Source organism: Mus caroli, chromosome 8 (assembly GCF_900094665.2).
Source record: "Mus caroli chromosome 8, CAROLI_EIJ_v1.1, whole genome shotgun sequence".
In the NCBI taxonomy this organism is placed as follows: domain Eukaryota; kingdom Metazoa; phylum Chordata; class Mammalia; order Rodentia; family Muridae; genus Mus; species Mus caroli.
In genome coordinates, this window is record NC_034577.1 from 95,285,910 (window position 1) to 95,292,197 (window position 6,288).

Consider the following 6,288-nt stretch of genomic DNA (forward strand, 5'->3'; position numbering starts at 1 on the left):
GAGGATGGCCTTACTTCAGGGGGCTTGGAACCTTTAAAAGGTGGGGCCTGGTTGCCTGAAGCACATCCCTAGAAGTAGGCCCTTGAAGGTGACACCCAGCCCAGCCCCTTTCTGCATTCTGCTTCCTGGTCTGCCACCTTGTGGGGAACTTCTGAGACTGAGTCTGTGAAGGGGACAAGTTCAGGGGCTCCAGGGATCCCAGGAGGGTGACAATTATTCTTCTGGGATGGCCTCAGCCGAGCTGGCAACAGAACCAGATATAGCAGGGAAAGACAGGGTGTGACACCCCACCCCACCCCCAAAACCCCTTGGTGTGTCCGCAGATAGCAGAAACCCTTATTCAATGCCTTCTACAGTCTGAAAACCTTGAAGACAGTTTCTCCTTTCACTTGTAAAGGGATAGTCACTGTCACAGCTGCCACATGCAGGGATAGTGGCTGCGGCTGCGGAGCAGGTTGTCCCAGCATCTTGCACAAGGAATGCCTGAGGGAAGTGTTCTTTCTCCCCAGATGTTAAGATGGAGGCATAGGGCTTAATTGGTCTAGATTTCATACTGACGTGGGTGGGGGGGTGCTACATCCACTCTAGTAGTGACTCGCATTACAGGTTTGGAGACCTGGAAGCAGTCCTGAGGCAAAGAGTTTCAAGGAAACTCAACCTCTTGGAACCTTGGCATTCCCATAGCTCAAATGCCCCAGATTTGTCCCTGCAATATTGTGGAGGGTCTTGCATGCTTTCTTACAGTATTTTACTGGCTAAGAGTTAGAAATCTCAGGGCAAGCTTAGCAAAGTATACTTAGAATCTTCACTATAGTCAGGTATGGCAGACTACATTGCATAATAGAAGCAAGTTGGTGAGTTCTTCTGACAAATGGAGATTCCCTAAAAATACTTAAAAGAACAGCCAAGTTACACCCGTATGCAAGAATTTACCAAGGCCTAGGAAATGGGTGTGTGTGTGTGTGTGTGTGTGTGTGTGTGTGTGTGTGTGTGTGTGGTATTGCATTATTCATGAGAAGGTCTGCTAGAGCAGAACCACCTGGTGCAAGCTTCCACAAGGCTCAAAGGAGTAGCACAAATTGTGACTAGGGTGTGAAATCCTTACCTGTTATTAGCTGACCATAGGCAGGGCTGTTTTATCTTTACTGTAAATATTACCTGGTTCTTCTAAGTCCTTTGAAGTCATTCCTTTGTTTTGTGTCAGATACTTCAATGTACTTTGCCTACTGTGACATCCTACCCCTTTGTTTTCTATATTATATAAGACTGGTGTTCACTTTGTGACAATACACTCAGATTCAACATGCTCTCTCCTGTCCTCTTTGTCATTTGCTGACTCCTTTGTCCACCTGCAACCAGAGACCCAAAAAAAGGGGTTAGTCTGCAGCAGTGGGGAGTAAGGACTGAAGAGGAACAGGCCTTCCTCTTACTGNTTATGCTGCTATGCTGGTCTCAATGGCAGAGAGTCCCAGAAAGACCTCAGAGCCGCCTCTTCTTCCTCTTCCTCTCCTTCCTCCTCCTCCTCCTCCCTAAACCCACCACAGACCAAGCAAGACTGCCAGCTCTCTGCTGCTGCTAATGAGGAGCTAAGGGTGGGAGCAGAAGCTCAGGGTGGGAAGCTGGGAATTGACTGTCCCACCTAGCTCACCCCTAGCCACTGCCTCAAAGATAATTCTCCCCAGTGTTTATTGCCCCTGCAAGTATTTATTAGCCATTTTCTCTCCAAATTTATGCCAAATCAATGTTGGAATAACAGCTTGGCTGCAAGGATTGATTTCTTGTATTTAAGGCGAAAATAGTTTAGTTTGGAAGCCCCAAGCAGAAGTCTCACACAGGCTGAAAAGATAATGCTTAGCTCAAGGATTCCTGGGAAGCCTTCCAAAGCCAGAGGCCCCAAGAGGCAAATGGCCTTGGCCTTCAAGGCTGAGGCCTGGGAACCAGCATTATCCGTGTCAAGAAGGACCAGTGAGCAGGAACATGGCCCCTGAGTATTTCCCAGGTGCAGAAGGTAGCACCAGACATCCCTCTGCAGGTATGCCTGAGACCACTCCCCCTCCTTACTAAATGAGGAAACTGAGGCACAGAAAAGCTAAGTCCATAGCTTGGGTTTGTCTTCCTCTATGTGAGTGAGACTTCCTTGAACCTAGTGGTTACAGCTTTCTAATCCCAATGTGAGTCTGCCCAGTTCCTGAAACCACCACCCCAAATTGAGGACCAGGACATGTGACTCCATTAAAAACCAGCGTGGACCATCCAATCTTGCTACCAGAAACTGGGCATCCAGGTAGTGTAAACAGCCCAACTCCTGCATCCTAAACAGAAAAGAACAAAATGCAGGGTGAACCCTAAACACTTGTGTGAAATCTGTCACGGGTCCTCCCAGAACTCAGGAGTACATATATATCCTCAGAGAAACCCTAACGTAGTATAAATAATGTATACTTTCCTATANCAAACTTACCATTCTCCCCACTTAATAAGGACTTTAAAAACTACCAAAAGGACAGGGGAAGTGGCTCAGTTGGTTAAGGGCTTACCAGGAAAACCTGAGGTCCTGAGTTTGGATCCCCAACCCACACATGAAAAGCTGGGTCAGTGGGGTGTGCCTGTAACCCCAGTACTGGGGAGGTGGAGAAAGAAAGCTCCCTGGAGCTCATTGCTAGCCAGTCTAATCTAGTCAGTGAGCTCCAGGTTCAGTAAGAAACCCTGTCTCAAAAAATAAGGGAAGACACCCAGCATTAGCCTCCAGCTTCCACACCCAAACACGAACTTGTTAACACAGGTCACACACACAGGTGGGGAGGAGTACTGAATTGCAGAGAAAAAAAAATTACCTGAGCCATCTCTCCAGTGGCCATCTCTCCGACTCTGGCAGGANCTCCCAGCTGCATTGAGCAGCCCTGACAGGGAGGGACTCACTATCTCCTGCCCCCTATTCTGCCCTAAGTTAAGCTTACCTGCATCCACTCCCTACACATGCGCTGCTTGCTCAGAAAGGCATGAGTGTGATGCCCCAAGTCAGCCTCTGTCCAGGCCAAAGTCAGCAGACCCTGAAGGAGTCTGGTCCCTGACATGCTCTGACACCTGCTAGTTTGGACGATCTTAGGTAAGTTATGAGATCTGTAGGTGATTTCATTTTCCCATTGTTGAACAGGGCTCAATGGTAATACTAAGGATTGAAGATGTAGCTCAGTCATGGAGTGCTGGCCTGGCATGTGCTAGGCCCAGAACTCAGTCTCCATCGTGCAAGAAAACTTACAAGAATGCCTACATCTACTCTTGACTTTGCATTTCAAGCCAAGTTTGGGGTCTACAGCTGGCAGTTGCGATGTTTGAGACTTCACTGAACTTTTGACCCTGACAAAGCCTTTGGACCCATCACTAACTCCATCTCCATNCCACTCGGGTTCTCATGACTATTGACCGGACCAGTAGACACTGGGCATCTTCTAAGTCATCGTTGAAGCATGATCGTCTAAACGGACTCTTCACAGTTTCCCGGCACAAAACTGGAGACTTTCTTACTGATCAGTGTTTCCCAAACTGTGTTCTTTGGAATTTTTGCCTCCCTCGAAGTTCTGGGTGTGTTTGGGACTAAAGGATCCTAGACAAAATAAAAATAGTAATATTAATGTTAGCAAACAAGGGCAAATATCTCATGGAGACTTCCATATCAGGCCTTCCCTCCAGCCATACAAGCTCTTAAATCAGTTCTGTCCACACTGAACTATTTTTATTGAAAAAAAAATTCACCTCTTCCTTTGTACACACCCAGGCTCACAACACCCAGTTTCTCCTCCTGAATGGGTTTTGGGTTTTTTTGGTTTGGTTTGGTTTGGTTTGGTTTTTCCATGTTCTGCTGGAGTGAGACCCTTGGAGCAGCCCAGTCCTGAAATCCGTCCTGAACTCTTGTCTGGCCCCAGCAGGAGCTATCAGCCTGTCACTGTGAGCCCATGTCAAGACCCTGAACACAAAGTCTAGGAGCCGCTTCCTTCCATGGCCAGGCCACTGCTCCTTCTGCTTCCCCACCCCGCCCCACCCTGCCCACCCCGCCCCACGCAGCTCCCTGGAAGCCTTTTCTGGTCACAATCCATTTGCCTGCTCCTTGAGGCACCTGGAATAATCTATACACCTCCCCAGAGGTCTGAAAGCCAGCCCCTTCCTCCAGCTGTTTGTCAAAGGAATGTCAGTTAGCCCTGAGGGTAGGAAGAGCTGTCCTTCCTGGTGAGTGTCCATCATTTTCTGTGCAGCCTGGGACCCTTATCTCCAGTTCCGTTTAGTTTTTCTGAGGCAGGGTGGCTCACGCGTTGAACTATGTGACCAAAGACAGCCGTGAACTTCAGATCCCCCTGCCTCTTACCTCCCCAGTGATGGAGTTTCCGGCGAGCGCCACCATGACCAGGTTTTACGAAGCTGGGAATAAAACCTACGACTTTCTGCATGCTAAACAAGCATCCTACAAACTGGGATTNTCATCCCTATCACCAGTCTTTAAACTCCTTCACAAAGGAAGCCTTTTGTAAATTAGACTCAGTTCTCAGAAACGTCTGTCTCACCACTGGCCGCTAGATGGCGACGTCAAAATTCTTTTTCTTCTCCCAAATGAACTCCTGTGGAATCTCACGGGTTTTGTATTAAATAAAGGGATAGTAAGATGGGGGAAGGAATGTCAGTATTTAGGACTATTGCCCCCCCTCCTTCCTCCTCGGTGTCCTCCTTCATTCAGAGATGTTTCTCCACCAGGGGANTGACCTTGGAGGCCAGTCCTCCCCAGCAGCGATCTAGTTCAGGGTGCACACTAGGACGCACTCACACAAGCACGCACGCACGCACGCATGCAAGCAAGCACGGACTTTTAAAACCAGTGAGGTCCAGCCATCCCATGCTAAGTAGGTCAGAATTTCTAGATATGCACCCCCTTCCTAGTGCTGGGGAAAAGAGCCCACCTCACCCCACCCCCAACAATTCTACTGAAGCCCAAGAGTCACTCATTTCCTGGGACCCTGGAGCCCAAGCCTGGTGGGCCTTCAGGATTTGCCAATGTCGCTAGTCAACCCAGGCTTTAAGAGCCACATTAGAGAGGGTGAATTTCTGGAATTCAAGGTGCTGGGCTGCCCTGAAAGAGGCTGAGTGGTTTTATTTCTATCTTCTTTCTGATTGCAGCACCAACTTCACACCCAACAATTCAAGCGAGTTCTGATGGTAACCAGGGATCTAGGGCAAATTACAGGTTCAGTCCCACAAAGTCAGCTCCAGCTCTGAACCAGTGGTCATGGCAGCCTGGGTGATTCGCACTGAGAACAGACCACAATCACAGCCTTCCTTCATTTCCTGGGACTATGGCTCCTTAGAACGGATGCTGTAGTTCAAAACATGGACCTTTTGCGATTGAGAGATAAGCAGAAGGTCTCTCCAGGTTTCTTTCTGAAGTAGGTCATAAGACCATCAGCAAGGCCTCCCCTCCTGAGCGCAGTCTGGTGGTGCAAGGCTATAATCCCAACACTAGGGAGGTAGAGGCAAAAGGATTAAGAACTAAGGCCAGCTTGGGCTACATAGGGACATTCTGTCTTAAAAAACAAAAAGAAGTATTCTCCGTATATGAAGAGCAAAGGAGGGCCATTATTTCAGAAGAGACTCAGAAAGGAATCTGAACGCACAGGCCCGGCAAGACTCCCTCAGTTAATGACCCTTGGCTTACATCTTCGTTGTCCGTCACAGTTCCTACAACTATCCACACTGGCAAATGTCACCCTAATATACTGAGGTTTGCCTCCGCCGTTGGTTCTTCGTGTCTTTCGCAATGTAAAACTTACAGCAAATGAACATTCATCTTTATCTTCCAGTTGCTGTTATAGGATCTCAGCCTATATATGCTGTTATAGGACCTAAAATGGGAAGAAAAATATTTATTTTCCCCCTTAATATCAAAATACAGCAAAAATAGATAATTTGGACTTCCTTAAAACTAAAAGCATTTGTATTTCAAGAGACACTGTCAATAAAATTAAAAGGCTTGGAGTTTAGTTGAAAACATTTATAATTACATATTTAATGAATTTAATGACAGACTTACACCCAGGACACTTTAGAAGAAGGAGGAGGAGGAGGAAGAAGAGGAAGAGGAGGAAGGAAGAGAAGAAGGAGAGGAGAAGAAGGAGAAGGAAAAGAAGGAGGAAGAGGAGGAGGAGGAGAGGGAGAGGGAGAAGGAGAAGGAGAAGGAGAAGGAGAAGAAGAAGAAGAAGAAGAAGAAGAAGAAGAAGAAGAAGAAGAAGAAGAAGAAGAAGAAGA

General features: G+C 47.5%; 1 long non-coding RNA gene across 1 annotated transcript in view; it reads right to left on the reverse strand.

Annotated features, from left to right (window-relative positions):
• Positions 1 to 1,763: 1,763 nt before the first annotated feature.
• Positions 1,764 to 6,288, reverse strand: part of LOC110299950 — a 19,010-nt gene continuing 14,485 nt past the window's right edge. Inside the window, exons 2-3 of the long non-coding RNA XR_002378537.1 lie at positions 2,958 to 3,604; positions 1,764 to 2,312 (exon numbers count right to left, since the gene is read on the reverse strand). This is a non-coding gene — a long non-coding RNA (uncharacterized LOC110299950). The remainder of the gene's footprint in view (positions 2,313 to 2,957; positions 3,605 to 6,288) is intronic.